Genomic DNA, 16,599 nt, shown 5'->3' with positions numbered 1-16,599 from the left:
GGATGGGGGAGGGGATGGGCACTGTTAGAGAATACGAGGCATCAGCCTGTGGGGGGGGGAGGCCAAGGAGCATATGGGGGCCCAGAAGTGAAATCTGATGCACAGTCAGGGGTGATCGCTGTAGCAGAGTGATAGTGACAAGGAGTGATCTCCATATGACTTTCAATTAAGCAGCTGGAAGCAGATTCTCCTTCTCTCCCGGCCTCTTGTGGCTTTCACCTGCTTCATTGAAAGCCATACAGGGATATCGGTACTTGTCACTGTCCCTCCACTGCACCGATCATCCCTGACTTTGCTCCTGATACATGTCATCTAGGGGTGCAGGGTGTGTGCAATGAACAACTTGCACTCATGGATGATACACCACTGCCTCTCACCTTCCCACTGCATCACCAGCAGTGAGTACAAGGTACTACCACTGCCCCCGACTCACTCAAAGGTGAGCTACTTCTGGGATCTGAGACTGCCTCCTTCTCCACTCACCACACTGTCACTAGACAGTGAGTCTCTCACAGGGCCCCCTACTGATCCCCGGCCCTCGGTCAATGCCTGACAGCCTGCATGGTCATTCCACTCCTGATTGATACTTGACAGTGGCCTCATTCCACCCCAAATCTGTGGACTATATACGCAAGTCCACAGTATTGTCCACCATAGGGTGTTGTCCCTGCTGAAGGGAGAGTAGCTTCAGCAGTAGCCATGCATTGCAGGTCATCGTAAAGTTGCACCATTTCTTCTATAAATAGAGGTTCTTCAGAAAGGAGGGTGATGAACCCCACCTTCACAGTTTCTATAGAGAAAGTTATTGGCTGGAGTGCTAAATACAGTTAGCAGTTATTCTTGAAAGCCCTGAACTTCCTTTGGTCACCAGAAAAGCGCTCAGGAATGGATACCCTAGGTTCTGGAGGAGGTGCCACTACCGTGGGAGTGACTGTTGAGCAATCTTGTGCTGGATTAGCTGGAGCAGAGACTGTGGTAGGCAGGCTCTGATCTGTGGGAGTGGCAGACTCCATAAGGTTCTGTAGGTGACCTTCTAACTACCCTTCTTGCCATTTTTTCACTTCCTGGGTAAGAGCAGCGACTTGCTGGCACAAAGCTTCTAATGGAGAAGCACCTATTTCAGCCTCGGGCATAGTGGCTGGATGATACTGTCACATACCTAGTCGGAGACTGAAGTAGCGAGAGGGCTCCCCTTGTGGCAGTGCAGAGCACCCCTGAAGCTGGGAACAGGGAGTGCTGCACCCAAAGAAGCATGGATTGCCTGCTATGGAGTAGCCTGATGCACAGAGTGGATGAGGCACTTGGAATAGACTTGACCTTGCGGCGGTGTCAGCAGGGCAGGAGACACTCCAGATGAGCAGGAGAATCTTGCTTGTGTCATAGTTCCAGCAAGACAGGCGGAACATCAGATGCTTAAGCGGATCGTGACAGGTGAGGAGAACAGGAGATGAAGTCAGGAACCAGAGCCAGGAATCATGCACAGAAGGACAGTCAGGAGTAGGAGCAGAAGCGTGGCCAAAGATCTAGCTGAGAACATACACAGAAGACAGTCAGTAAGATAAGTCCGAATAGCAAGTCCAGGGGCAAGTCAAGTCAGCAACGGAAATCCAGAAGTAAAGCAACACATAAGTACAAGGTAACCAGAGGTGTCTTTACCATGAGGCAAACAAGGCATTTGCCTAGTGCAGCAATTTTCAGGGGGGTGGCCAGAAGAAATGGCACAAGCTGCAGGGACGGGGACCTAGCGTAGCACTGCGAGTGATTTGCCAAGCTGCTCACTGCTGGAGTGTGGCTGACTGCTTCTGTGGAGTTTTTTAAGGTTCGTAGTTTAATCGGGCAGTTCGGAGGAGGGGTTGCTGGCAATGGGGGAGAGCAGTGTTGCCATCGAGGGGGTGGGGGGTGGGTTGGGGTTTGAGGAGGGGGTGGTGGTTGGATGCCATGACTGAGAACTATGGCTGCGGTTGGCTGAATGCTACTCGGGCGAAGTTTGACTTGGGCGGTGCGGTGGCAGAATGGGTCTGGGAGGATATTTGCTTGGCTCTCTCTCACCTCTTGAATCTGCTGGCTCAGTGCTCCTCTGCCTCTCCTGAGTCCCATCCAACCACGCCTTGACCCGCCATCATGTGATTGCCACATGCCTCTAGGAGCTGATCACTCCGCCCTCTAACAACTGGAGCTGTGACTAGTGAGGTGTGGTGCAGGTAGGGGGTGCTATGCTCTGCACTGGGAGCCAGGGACCTGTCGGTGTCAAACAGCAGTAAGTAAATTAGATGTGTGGGGACACTGAGAGTGCCTGTTATGGTGATCAGGAAGGACCATTATGTGTGTAGTGTTCAGCAGGCAATATACAGTGATAGGAGATCAGGCAGTACACAGGGTGGTGCACCCTCTGACATTTTCATTCTCCTGTATTATGACCGCAGTCTCTGACCATCTCCTGTACTATGTCTGCAGTCTCTGACCATCTCCTGTAGTATGTCTGGAGTAACGATGTGCTGTAACCTCTAACAACCAATCATTGAGCGGTAATAAGCATTAACCTATAGCAACCAATCAGTGAGCAGCAATAATGTGTAGTAATCACTAGCAACTGGTAATGATGTGCAGTTACCTTTAACAACCAATCATTGAGCAGTAAGGATGTGCAGTAACCTCTAGCAACCAATCAGTGAGTGTGGACTCGTTCTTTGTTACATTGCTAAAGTTTTTTTTAGATAAATCTATGTGTGTGTGTTGGGGAGGGAACGATATTGCATGGAGGGGGCAAGAAAATGTTTGCCCATGGTATAATCAATATCAAAGACGGCCCTGGCTGAGAGTTGTGCTGCCACTGTGGGGGGGGGGGGGGGTGGAAGGGGGGGGCACCCAGTTTTAGTGTTGCCAAGGGCAGCAGAATGAGTATACAAATACACCGCTGAAGGTAACGGGGGGGCTGATAATCATCCAGCAACTTGCACATCAGTGTGCTGACTTCAAATAGGCCACTGGACACCAGAAACTGTCACACTTCACGTGAGCCATAGTGCATCTGTGTGCACGATTTAGTGTGCACGCGCATTTGCCCGATGCCCGAGCACCTGCACACAATATTGAGCACATTTCTGAGCAATTTAGCATGGCCATATTGAGTGTTGGCAGTTGTGCCCTTTCCTCTGTGGTTCAATTTAGCATAATGACATTATGATGTGTTAGATACCAAATATGATATGGATCCTCTGCATATTTCTCTTAGGAGGCTTAAGGTAGCTCTATTAAATAACACGTTATGGAACATGGATTAGCGTTAACAATGTGAGAGCTATGACAATTCAGGTTTCAGTCAAAAACCAGACTCTCAGATGTGTCTAAGGAGCAGGGCCCCCGTTTCCTCTTGTACCAAATTGTATTGTAACTGTAATGTCTACCTTCATTTTGTAAAGCGCTGCGCAAACTGTTGGCACTATATAAATCCTGTATAATAATAATAATATTGCTCTCTAGACTTTTTATTACTAATTATAATAGGACCAATTATGACAGAAGATCATCAAGAATCTTTTACAGACCCTAGCTAGTGGAGGTTTATGATGTCTCTCCTTTTTGTCATCTTAAGCTGAACTGTGTTTTGTCAAATGTGTCACCTTCCATGAATTCCTAGCATTACCGATCTCTGGGGAAAATGAGAGTGACACATTGTTTAGAACTATTCCCTCATTCTTCTAACATAGTTTGAGGTTTGTGAGACCTCACTATCACCACATTCTCATCATAAGAATTGTCCCCACTTTCCAGACCACCCCACTTCCTTATACCCATAAATGATTAATGATGCTATAATCCACTTACCTTGATTTACGAACTGCTGCTTTGGAACACTGAGGCTGCTTGTTAAATTGCCTAATCCCTAGACATTTGGTCATGTAAGCACTGTTGAAGGTGAAGGTCAGAATTCAGACTGGATGATCTTACACAGCAGAGATCATGTCGCCAAATGCCTAGCCATTTGGTCTTGTTAATAGCTGCTATGGAATCTAAGAGAAGTGCTTTACCCAGTGAAGTTGAGCAGTTTGTGGCTTTAGATTTATTTTATATATGAACAGTGTGGGTAGGGGAGTAGGGTATTTTAATTTGATTATAGATATTTTATGGGCCTGTAAAGTTAGGGTGGGACCATGCAACATCATCATAAAGTGGAACAACCAATTTGTGTGAGTTTGGAGGCAGCAGGTACTGCTGACAATGAATGTCTACTACCTTCTCTCTATTTTTAAGAAATGTTTGTGGCCACCACTTATTAAAGTGGAAATAAACTGCAAACAATTTGACAAAGAAACAAACAATGAGAGCAGAAAGCCAATACAGAGACCAGGGGCAGACTGACCATTTGGAAACTCAGGCACTGCCCAAGGGCCCGGGGTCAGTAGGGGGTCCCATGAGATGCCCCGGTACCTTTTTCATAGGCTTTTTTGAGTTTGGGCAAGGACACAGGGGCCCCATGATCCCCTATTGCCTGGGGGCCCCATGAGTTGTCAGTCCGCCCCTGACAGAGACTGTAGTAGACAATATCATTCATATTTTCTTATCATTTGTTAATTGAGTATGCTGTATGCTAGCATATAAGTATGCAAACCATGAGGTGAATGTGGAGTCACTTGATAAGTAGACCTAAAGCTAGCTTCAAACTTTGTACCAACACCAAATGTATATATAATGCCAACATGATAACTATAACTTTTTTATTTAATCTTATTCGGCTATGCTGGTTTTAATTATTCTATGTTTTACTGTTGTAATATGCTTCAGATCTTAAAATTAATTACTGTACATTTTCATTTGATAGTTATTCTCTGTGCTTTAAACATTTTAAAATGATTGCTTTAGGTCTTTAATTTTAAAGGAATCATAGCAAGTAGGTGTGAATTAATCTTGTCTGATGTACTTCACACGCTATGCACAGCAATAAATGATCTGTTATTACTTTTTCCACTGGCAATTGTGTAAGTATAAAAGTACAACGGATGGATTACTCTGCAGAATTGGCATATATTTTCAGGCAAAGAATAAAACAATAGCAATAGAAAAAAAAATCCAGAAATCTGCTCAAGTGAGTTTTTTTCTTTATAAAGCCATTCATTCACTAATTGTAATGTATTTTATTTTTTGCCTTTACTGCTTAGAAGACATAAACCTAAAGAAGAACTCTACTAAGCATTCATAACATACTAAAATGGCAGCATAAATTAGTCTCTTTTACTTTTTGGGGGAAAAAAAATCTAGTTTATTTGGCCCATATGCCATAGAGAATGTATAGTTGTTTTGTACATCACCTTTATTTATTTGTTATGGTCATGAACAACAAAAATAAAATGCTTTTCTTAGTTTATTTGAGTAAATATTAAAGTGTAAGTTCACCTTTACAGAAAATTTGTAAGGTCCTCAGGACCCCATCACCCTCCAGTCCCGCTTTACCAGTGTCCCGCAATCCCTCAGCTGTCAGACACCAGGACACCGCTTCACCAGTCCAAGGATTTGAGATCACCATAGCTTAATCTCCCATCTGTACCTCTCAGCATGTACAGACTAGAGGCAATCTAATTGATCAGCGCTGTCACATGGAAGGCACTAACCAATCAGAATTTGTCTAGTCCATCCTGTCAGCACTGCGAGGAGAGAAAGCCAGCTGCTTCCCGATGCCTGACAGCAGGGATTTCGGGACACTGGTACAGTTGGCCCAGGGAGGAGGGGGGAAGGGGTCCAGTGTAACGATTTTCTGTAAAGGTGAACTTACATTATGGGGGGGGATTTACTAAAACTAGATCACTCATAATCTGGAACAGCTATGCATGGTAGTCAATCAGCTTTTAACTTGACAGATTGTTCAATTAGGCTTTGACAATAAAACCTGGAAGCTCATTGGTTTCTATGCAGAGCTACATCAGATTTTGCACATTCCAGTTTTAGTAAATCTTCCCCTATGTATTCTTATTTTCAGCCAGCAGCCTAAAGGAAGCTTTAGGCTTCATTTCATATTACCAGCTTTTCCTCCAATTGTAAAAATGTACATACATAAGTAAATAAGGCAGAAGTCAGAGGAGTGATTCCTTCTTTTTATTCGCCCTCGCTCCATACAGGTTTGTCAGAGGTTTCAGTTGTAGGTATCCTGCCTGAAAGAAAATAAGTACTGCTGTGCCCTCACTTTTGAAAACCCTTAGGGTTCTTAGAATTCTTTGCTATTAACTAATGTCTATTTGTAACTCTGTTTTGAAAACCCTTAGTAATCTTGGAATTCTTTGCCATGTACTAATGTCTATTTTTAACTCTCTTTTGAAAATCCTTAATGCCCTTGGAAGTCTTTTCCATGCACAAATGTCTATCTATAACTGTTTTTGAAAACCCTTAGTACTCTTGGAATTCTTTGCCATGTGCTAATGTCTATTTGTAACTCTCTTTTGAAAATCCTTAGTGCTCTTGGAATTCTTTGCCGCGCACTAATGTCTATTTGTAACTCTCTTTTGAAAACCCTTAGTGCTCTTGAAATTCTTTGCCATGTACTAATGTCTGTTTGTTACTCTCTTTTGAAAACTTTTAGTGCTCTTGGAGTTCTTTGCCATGTCATATTTGTAACTTTGTTTTGAGAGAGGATGGTTGATGATTGATGAACAATGCACTATTTAAATTTCATTTTTTTTCATGAGTTGGGCTTTAAACATATATGTACATATATTTACAGATATCTCTTCTGTCAGTCGCTCTGCTGGTTACCAGGCCCCAGCCAGGAACTGCTGGCTGTAGCCCGGTGATTGACATGTAAGGGAGCCAATGACAGCGCAGGTAGGCGTGCTCTTCCTACCCAGAAAAGCACAATCACTTATATATAAGTGATTCAGCACAGAGTGGCAGCCCTGTAGCAGTAAAGCTATATGGGCCAATCCGCAACTGGTTTAAACAAGCTTTGTATATAAAAATGATACATGCACTAAAACCAAACTTTATAATAATTCCTTTAAGAGTAACAACAGCAGCATCAAACATATATGATAAACAATTTAAAATCCTTTTTAAAAGAGTTCACATGCAGCCATAAGGATATATTCACTATTCTACTGTATATCAAGCACACGTGTAGCTCAGTAGTCTTTTTGTTGGTCACAGTTGGCATTATCATACCATATTACATAATGGTGGTTGTTTAACCACTTGACAACCAGGCTATAACCAAATGACGGATACAGCGCAGTTGATCAGTTCTGGGAGGATGTCATATGACGACTTGCTAGAGCGCGCTCCCAGCAGTGCGCACAGGGCGTTGTCTGTGATCGCTGTGGTCTACAGACACAGTTGATCACATGACAAGGTAAAAGGCCAATCACAGCAGCCTTTTACCATGTGATCAGCTGTGTCCAATGATACAGCTGATCAAAAAGTAAATACAGTTGCTTGTTATCGGCAGCACTTTCCTCATGCTGCCACAGTGTAAGGAAAGTACTGCCGATAACCGGCAAGTGTTACAGAGAACATCTGCATTGATAATCAGGGCACTGTTTATCAGTGACCTGATTATCAGCACAGCCCCAAAAGTGCCCAGCAGTGCAACCCAGCAGTGCCACCTGGCAGTGCCATCCATCAGTGCCCAGCAGTGCCGCCCATCAATGCCGCCCATCAGTGCCGCAAGTCAGTGCCACTAGTCAGTGCCCATCAGTGCTGGATATCTGTGCAGCATCATCAGTGTCTCCTCACCAATTCCCACCAGTGACGCCTCATCAGTGAAGCCTATCAGTGCAGCCTCATCAACGCACATCAATGAAGGAGAAAATGTACCTATCTGCAACATTTTATAATAGAAACAAAGAAAAACTTTTTTTTTCAAATTTTTTGCTCTTTTATTGTTTATTGTGCAAAAAATAAAAAACCCAGTGACAATTAAATACTACCAAAAGAAAGCTCTGTTTGTTTGAAAAAATGATAAAAATGTAATTTGGGTACAGTGTCACATGACCGCCCAATTGACATTCAAAGTGCAACAGCATTGAAAGCTGAAAATTGGCCTGGGCAGGAAGGGATAAAGTGCCTGGTAGGCAAGTGGTTAAATGTCAAAGCAGTGTTGCAATGGGGAACTATGAAAGAGCTTTCATTTTATCATCTTTAACCTTTTTCTGTGTGTTAGACAATTCAGTTACAACATTTTCAGAATGCGTTATGATTTAAAATGCTTGTTAATAATAAGGGTGTAGTTGCATATGCCGGGACCTGTAAAATGATCATAATGTAATAATTTTGAATTAAACCTTTCCCTACATTTTAAAGCAAATTTTAAGTGGTACCAAGTAATAGAGAAATCAGCTATCATCAGCTATTGCCATAGTAGTTAATCTTGACTATCATGAATGATACATTTTTTCAGTTACACCTTTGACTAACCTAGAAGATATGTAAAATTGCACCATGTTTGATTTTTGCTTTCACTTTGAAAAGCAAATATTCTCTTAGCTTAATTTATACGATGACTTTATGCTGTTTCGAATATCCAATCATGTGCAGGGATACTGATAAAAACAAGATTTTTGATAGAAAATTAGTGGACAATGGGGGTGAACATAGTTGCACCTTATTCTGAAAATTCTCTACTCCTTTGGTAAAGCCATATCGAAGAATTGAAGCAGCATGATAGCTGGAGAGCTCACATTTTCAGAAGGAAAGCTCAGTAATAGAAGCCTCCTTTTATTTATGTATTTATTTATTTTAGGTATTTGTATAGCGCCGTCAAGTTACACAGTGCTTTACATATATATATAGTACATTCACATCAGTCAAGGGGCGGACTGATAACTTATGGGGCCCCCGGGCAATAGGGGATCATGGGGCCCCTGTGTCCTTGCCCAAACTCAAAAAAGCCTATGACAAAGGTACCAGGGGCATCTCATGGGGCCCCCTACTGACCCCGAGCTCTAGAGCAGTGCCCGAGTTTCCAAATGGTCAGTCCGCCCCTGCATCAGTCCCTAACCCTCAAGGGGCATACAGTCTAATTTCAGATTTCTTTTGTGGGGAATGCAGTTAACAACATGCTACAGCAAATGCGGACCAGGAACTCAAACATGGAGATGTCCTGAGTGTTTAAGAGATAAAATATGACAGTAGAATGATTAGTCTAACTGCATCCACCCAGAAAAGAAATATCAGTTTTTGGTGGATAAGGCCTTTTCAATTGGCCTACCATTAATTCTGTATTTTTATAAAAATGAGAATTTTGGAAGATAAAGTGGATCAGAAAGTTGATACGAAAGGATTTCTAGCATGCCTTTTGAACTCTAATCCAGTGGAATAATAATTGCCTTGCTTTTCGTATAAAGCCTAGACATTCCATTCTCTGGAGATTGTTACTTTAAGGCTGTAGCCTGACAGAACATATATTATAAGTGAATATTAACTGTATACCGTACTTTCTTGAAAAATGTTAACTTGGTTTCACAATGTAAATGAGCTTCAGAGTACTGTAGATACACGCTAAAATACATGCTAGTTGTTTCACAACCAAGACGCTTTCAGGTCTCCCTATCATGTAGTGTGAACCAGATGTTTAATATCCAGCAATATGGCATGCTATGGAACCTCCGATCACTTTTATCAACCTGTTTTATGAAGTGATTCATAGGGAATGCTTCATAACCCAAATTTCTCGGGGAAGAATCAAAATGAAATGTTACAAGTTGACGTGCAGTACATGTTGACACCAAAAACAATAAGCGTTTGATCCAAATTCATTTGAACATGTGGAAATGGAACACTTAGGAAAGTCAGATACCTGCATTATGCAGCCATGATGCTAGCAATTATATGATTTCCTCACATCCAAAGAAGCAATCTACCTCTTCAAAGGATGGAATATTAAGGCTTTTTGTCAGACATGTGCTAATAATTTGTTGGCAAAAGCAATCACTGTTACAAAGAAGTGCTGTAAATTGCTTTTTTTTTTAAGTGGTCCCTACAGTTATGTTGCTACAAGTAAAAATGGTTATAAGTCAAAATTTTAACTTTGTTAATCGTTTTTTGGTTTCTGGTTTCCAAAAACTGGTTTATACAATTTTAAAATCCACATTCCAGTTTTTTGTACCTTTCACCTCTGCTAAACAGTTATCTACAGAATCTTCAAATGGCTACAATATTTCTTTTTACAAATGTTGCACAGACAGTTCAAGATAGGAATTATTTGTATCAAAAGTTAAAGTGGGCCTTGGAGTACAATTCAAGGTCTGCTTAGAATTTCCAGACCCCTGCCCCCTCTAAGGCCTGACTCACACTAGTACTACTTCTGATACAATTTGAATCACACAGAATCACATGACAAAGGAAATAACATTGTTTTCAATACTGCCTGTTCTAATCAATGAGACTCAAGATGGTATTATTGTACAAAAGTTTCCTGCACTACTTTGGAGCGATTGACAGTGTGACTTTGCCCATAGAATATGCAAAGGTGCATCAAAGTCGCATATTTGTAGTGTAAATCACATCAAAGTCTCATCGCAGTTGTGTGAACCAAACCAAAAAATTGCTATACCATATCCAAAAGGTACTTTTAAGGAAAAAAGTTAGATTTATACTTACCTTACTCCTGTCTCCTGCATCGTTTGGACTGGCATCACCATTTGACACGTGTGATTCGTTTTATTTGGATGAAATTTTCATTATTTGGAGAGTCGAATGTAAAGATTTTAAATTCAAATTAAAAAATGAATTTGAATTTCAATATGAATTCGAAATGGAAACATATTGCAATAATACAGTAAGATATGAAACTGAAATAAAATGATGATCCCTACTTAGGCTGCTTTATAGCATAGAACAGAATAGAATAAAAATAATAGAATAAAATAGAATAGAAAAGAATAGATGAAAATAGAATAAAATAGAGAAGAATAGAATACAATAGAGTAGAATAGAATAGAAAAGAATAGAATAGAAAATAAACAAATAGAATAGAATAGAATAAAATGTAACTAATATAGCTATCTTGTGGAATTCCAATTCCAAAATTTGGAATCAATTTTTAAATAATGAATATGTGAAACAAATCTGAATATACAAAGCAAATTTCAAAAATGAATAATCCAAAACAAAGCAAATTTTATCACCATGCACATCTCTAATGACTATCCATCCTTTAAGATTCTTGAGGAACAATAGGTACCCCAAATCTTGTAAGAAGACATTCCAGTAATGTGCAAGAGCAGTTTTCTCACAAGATTTGAGCTGCTCTCTATACCCAAACTCTCACTGTAAGTAGTGTGACTTAATTGCCACAGGACAGAGGTGGCATAAGGTAAGTGTAATATCTTTACATGTGCCTTCTGGACACAGTGCAAGCTAGTGACTTTTAGGGTCAGGTCACACTACATGCGTTTCAGTTGCCTTTTTTTCTGCATCCAAAATGCACAGAAAGTAAGTTCTATAGTTGTCAATGTCATAGTTCACATCAGTGCTTGCAGTTTCAGTGTGTTCTGGGTGCAGATAAAAAAAGTAGAACATGCTGCATTTTTTCTGCACAGAATTGTACTGGAACGGAATGCATAAGAAACTCACTGGAACACATCAAAAAATGCACCGGAATGCACCAAAAATGCACATGCAGAAACACATCTGGAATGCATCTGGACTGCATTTCTATAATGTGAACTGGCCCTGTAAGGACAGAGAGAGAAAATAAGGGGGGCGGGCTTCACAGTGACTGATCACTGTGATAACCAATCAGAGGCTCTCACAGCGATCAGGTGACCTGGAATCGGGGCTGTCAGTGACACCCTGGTCTTTGTGCTGGGAGCAGGTACACAAATTAGCATCCCCACGGAAAAAAGCCAAGTTCTGTGAAGCCGCTAATTTGTGTGCAGTCGACATCGAGGGGTTAATATAATTTCTGTTTTGCTATATTTACAAATGTTTTAGCTTGCTTCTTCTATTTTTATCTAATTGATTTTTTTTATGCAGGACATTTACTCTATAAAACTGATAGTTCTGCAAGTGTCACTGCAGCCTGAAGGTGGCGATGGTTCCACTGCATGTTATCCCTTTATCATAGCTGACATAGATTGACAGCCAGGACTGAGAGCCAGCAGCTGCAGATCAAAGTGCCCGAGGAGTGCCTGGTGTACTTTATTTACAAATCACAGGCCAGAAATGGTTAAACAATTAATTGAAGTGGTATGAGTGCCTCTGACCAATGCTAAACAATTAATTGAAGTGATATGAGTGCCTCTGACCAATGTTTAAACAATTAATTGAAGTGATATGAGTGCCGCTGACCAATGGTTAAACAATTCATTGAAGTGATATGAGTGCCTCTGACCAATGTTTAAACAATTCGTTGAAGTGATATGAGTGCCTCTGACCAATGGTTAAACAATTCATTGAAGTGATATGAGTGCCTCTGACCAATATTTAAACAATTTGTTGAAGTGATATGAGTGCCTCTGACCAATGGTTAAACAATTGATTGAAGTGATATGAGTGCCTCTGACCAATGGTAAACAATTAACTGAAGTGATATGAGTGCCTCTGACCAATGGTAAACAAAAAACTGAAGTGATATGAGTGCCTCTGACCAATGGTAAACAATTAATTGAAGTGATATGAGTGCCTCTGACCAATGTTTAAACAATTAATTGAAGTGATTTGAGTGCCTCTGACCAATGGTAAACAAAAAACTGAAGTGATATGAGTGCCTCTGACCAATGGTAAACAAAAAACTGAAGTGATATGAGTGCCTCTGACCAATGGTAAACAATTAACTGAAGTGATATGAGTGCCTCTGACCAATGGTAAACAATTAACTGAAGTGGTATGAGGTGCCTCTGACCAATGGTAAACAATTAATTGAAGTGATATGAGTGCCTCTGACCAATGTTTAAACAATTGATTGAAGTGATATGAGTGCCTCTGACCAATGTTTAAACAATTGATTGAAGTGATATGAGTGCCTCTGACCAATGGTAAACAATTAACTGAAGTAGTATGAGTGCCTCTGACCAATGGTAAACAATTAATTGAAGTGGTAGGAGTGCCTTTGACCAATGTTTAAACAATTGATTGAAGTGATATGAGTGCCTCTGACCAATGGTAAACAATTAACTGAAGTGATATGAGTGCCTCTGACCAATGGTAAACAATTAATTGAAGTGGTAGGAGTGCCTCTGACCAATGGTAAACAATTAATTGAAGTGATATGAGTGCCTCTGACCAATGGTAAACAATTGATTGAAGTGATATGAGTGCCTCTGACCAATGGTAAACAATTGATTGAAGTGGTATGAGTGCCTTTGACCAATGGTAAACAATTAACTGAAGTGATATGAGTGCCTCTGACCAATGGTAAACAATTGATTGAAGTGATATGAGTGCCTCTGACCAATGGTAAACAATTGATTGAAGTGGTATGAGCGCCTTTGACCAATGGTAAACAATTAACTGAAGTGATATGAGTGCCTCTGACCAATGGTAAACAATTAATTGAAGTGGTAGGAGTGCCTCTGACCAATGGTAAACAATTAATTGAAGTGATATGAGTGCCTCTGACCAATGGTAAACAATTGATTGAAGTGATATGAGTGCCTCTGACCAATGGTAAACAATTGATTGAAGTGGTATGAGTGCCTTTGACCAATGGTAAACAATTAACTGAAGTGATATGAGTGCCTCTGACCAATGGTAAACAATTGATTGAAGTGATATGAGTGCCTCTGACCAATGGTAAACAATTGATTGAAGTGGTATGAGTGCCTTTGACCAATGGTAAACAATTAACTGAAGTGATATGAGTGCCTCTGACCAATGGTAAACAATTAATTGAAGTGGTAGGAGTGCCTCTGACCAATGTTTAAACAATTCGTTGAAGTGATATGAGTGCCTCTGACCAATGGTTAAACAATTCATTGAAGTGATATGAGTGCCTCTGACCAATATTTAAACAATTTGTTGAAGTGATATGAGTGCCTCTGACCAATGGTTAAACAATTGATTGAAGTGATATGAGTGCCTCTGACCAATGGTAAACAATTAACTGAAGTGATATGAGTGCCTCTGACCAATGGTAAACAAAAAACTGAAGTGATATGAGTGCCTCTGACCAATGGTAAACAATTAATTGAAGTGATATGAGTGCCTCTGACCAATGTTTAAACAATTAATTGAAGTGATTTGAGTGCCTCTGACCAATGGTAAACAATTAACTGAAGTGATATGAGTGCCTCTGACCAATGGTAAACAAAAAACTGAAGTGATATGAGTGCCTCTGACCAATGGTAAACAATTAACTGAAGTGATATGAGTGCCTCTGACCAATGGTAAACAATTAACTGAAGTGGTATGAGGTGCCTCTGACCAATGGTAAACAATTAATTGAAGTGATATGAGTGCCTCTGACCAATGTTTAAACAATTGATTGAAGTGATATGAGTGCCTCTGACCAATGTTTAAACAATTGATTGAAGTGATATGAGTGCCTCTGACCAATGGTAAACAATTAACTGAAGTAGTATGAGTGCCTCTGACCAATGGTAAACAATTAATTGAAGTGGTAGGAGTGCCTTTGACCAATGTTTAAACAATTGATTGAAGTGATATGAGTGCCTCTGACCAATGGTAAACAATTAACTGAAGTGATATGAGTGCCTCTGACCAATGGTAAACAATTAATTGAAGTGGTAGGAGTGCCTCTGACCAATGGTAAACAATTAATTGAAGTGATATGAGTGCCTCTGACCAATGGTAAACAATTGATTGAAGTGATATGAGTGCCTCTGACCAATGGTAAACAATTGATTGAAGTGGTATGAGTGCCTTTGACCAATGGTAAACAATTAACTGAAGTGATATGAGTGCCTCTGACCAATGGTAAACAATAATTGAAGTGATATGAGTGCCTCTGACCAATGGTAAACAATTGATTGAAGTGGTATGAGCGCCTTTGACCAATGGTAAACAATTAACTGAAGTGATATGAGTGCCTCTGACCAATGGTAAACAATTAATTGAAGTGGTAGGAGTGCCTCTGACCAATGGTTAAACAATTGATTGAAGTGATATGAGTGCCTCTGACCAATGGTAAACAATTAACTGAAGTGATATGAGTGCCTCTGACCAATGGTAAACAATTAATTGAAGTGGTAGGAGTGCCTCTGACCAATGGTAAACAATTAATTGAAGTGATATGAGTGCCTCTGACCAATGGTAAACAATTGATTGAAGTGATATGAGTGCCTCTGACCAATGGTAAACAATTGATTGAAGTGGTATGAGTGCCTTTGACCAATGGTAAACAATTAACTGAAGTGATATGAGTGCCTCTGACCAATGGTAAACAATTGATTGAAGTGATATGAGTGCCTCTGACCAATGGTAAACAATTGATTGAAGTGGTATGAGTGCCTTTGACCAATGGTAAACAATTAACTGAAGTGATATGAGTGCCTCTGACCAATGGTAAACAATTAATTGAAGTGGTAGGAGTGCCTCTGACCAATGTTTAAACAATTTATTGAAGTGATATGAGTGCCTCTGACCAATGGTAAACAATTAACTGAAGTGATATGAGTGCCTCTGACCAATGGTAAACAATTAATTGAAGTGGTAGGAGTGCCTCTGACCAATGGTAAACAATTAACTGAAGTGGTAGGAGTGCCTCTGACCAATGGTAAATAATTAACTGAAGTGGCAGGAGTGCCGCTGACCTCCTGGGGAGGTTGTTATCACTCTATAGCATGGTTAATATTATAATTGCAGATATATCTCATGTGAGTTTAATATTTAACTCATTTCAATCTTGATGATATACATAATATGAAATATTAAACAGCATTAAACGTATAGTAAGAATTTGGAATAAAAAAAACTTTTTAAAAAAAAACTAAAATATTTTTTCAATAAAAATATATAAAAAAAAAAATTTCTCTTGGACTTGGACTTTGGGGATAATTTGTTTATCTATTATCACATTTTGTATTTCTTGCAATTGAGTCATTTAAACCTGCCACCTTAGTTTTTACAGACTCCTCTGCGAATCAAGTTTGCATAATCATTTTTGCTTGCAATGTTAGTAAGACACCTAGTTGGCTTGTAGTAAAATATATGCAACAACGAAGTTCCACATTTTTGAGAAAATCATCAGTGAAAGACATTGTACTTGCCGGTTTTTGCTGTGTGCCATCAGTGAGAAGGAAAGCATAAAAAATACCACTACTGGTTTAATTTGTCACATTTTTTCCATCCATTTTTCTGTATGTATAGTGTGAATAAGGCCTAAGAGGAAGAGTTTTGCACCTCTACGCTTTTCTTCTTACTTCCAGAAACTGATATCTTTTCATGCAATCAAGTTGCTCTTTCCCTTTTATGGGCCTGTCTGCATCTCACCACTCTCATAATTGGCCATGTCATGGTCTCTGGCACGTTTAATGGTTGCTGCTACATCTTCCTTAACCCAAAAATGGTGAAAAGTTGAATTTGTATATACACCGATCAGCCATAACATTATGACCATCTACCACAACACAACCACCTATTTATTTTAATAAGGTCTCACTTTTGTCATTAAAATAGCTCTGACCCAGTGAGGCATGGACTCCATTAGACCTTTGA

Source organism: Staurois parvus, unplaced genomic scaffold (assembly GCF_062004578.1).
Source record: "Staurois parvus isolate SC_StPar_1 unplaced genomic scaffold, SC_StPar_1.0 ptg000133l, whole genome shotgun sequence".
NCBI lineage: Eukaryota > Metazoa > Chordata > Amphibia > Anura > Ranidae > Staurois > Staurois parvus.
The sequence above is the reverse complement of the archived record's forward strand: the minus strand, read 5'-3'. Positions refer to the sequence as shown.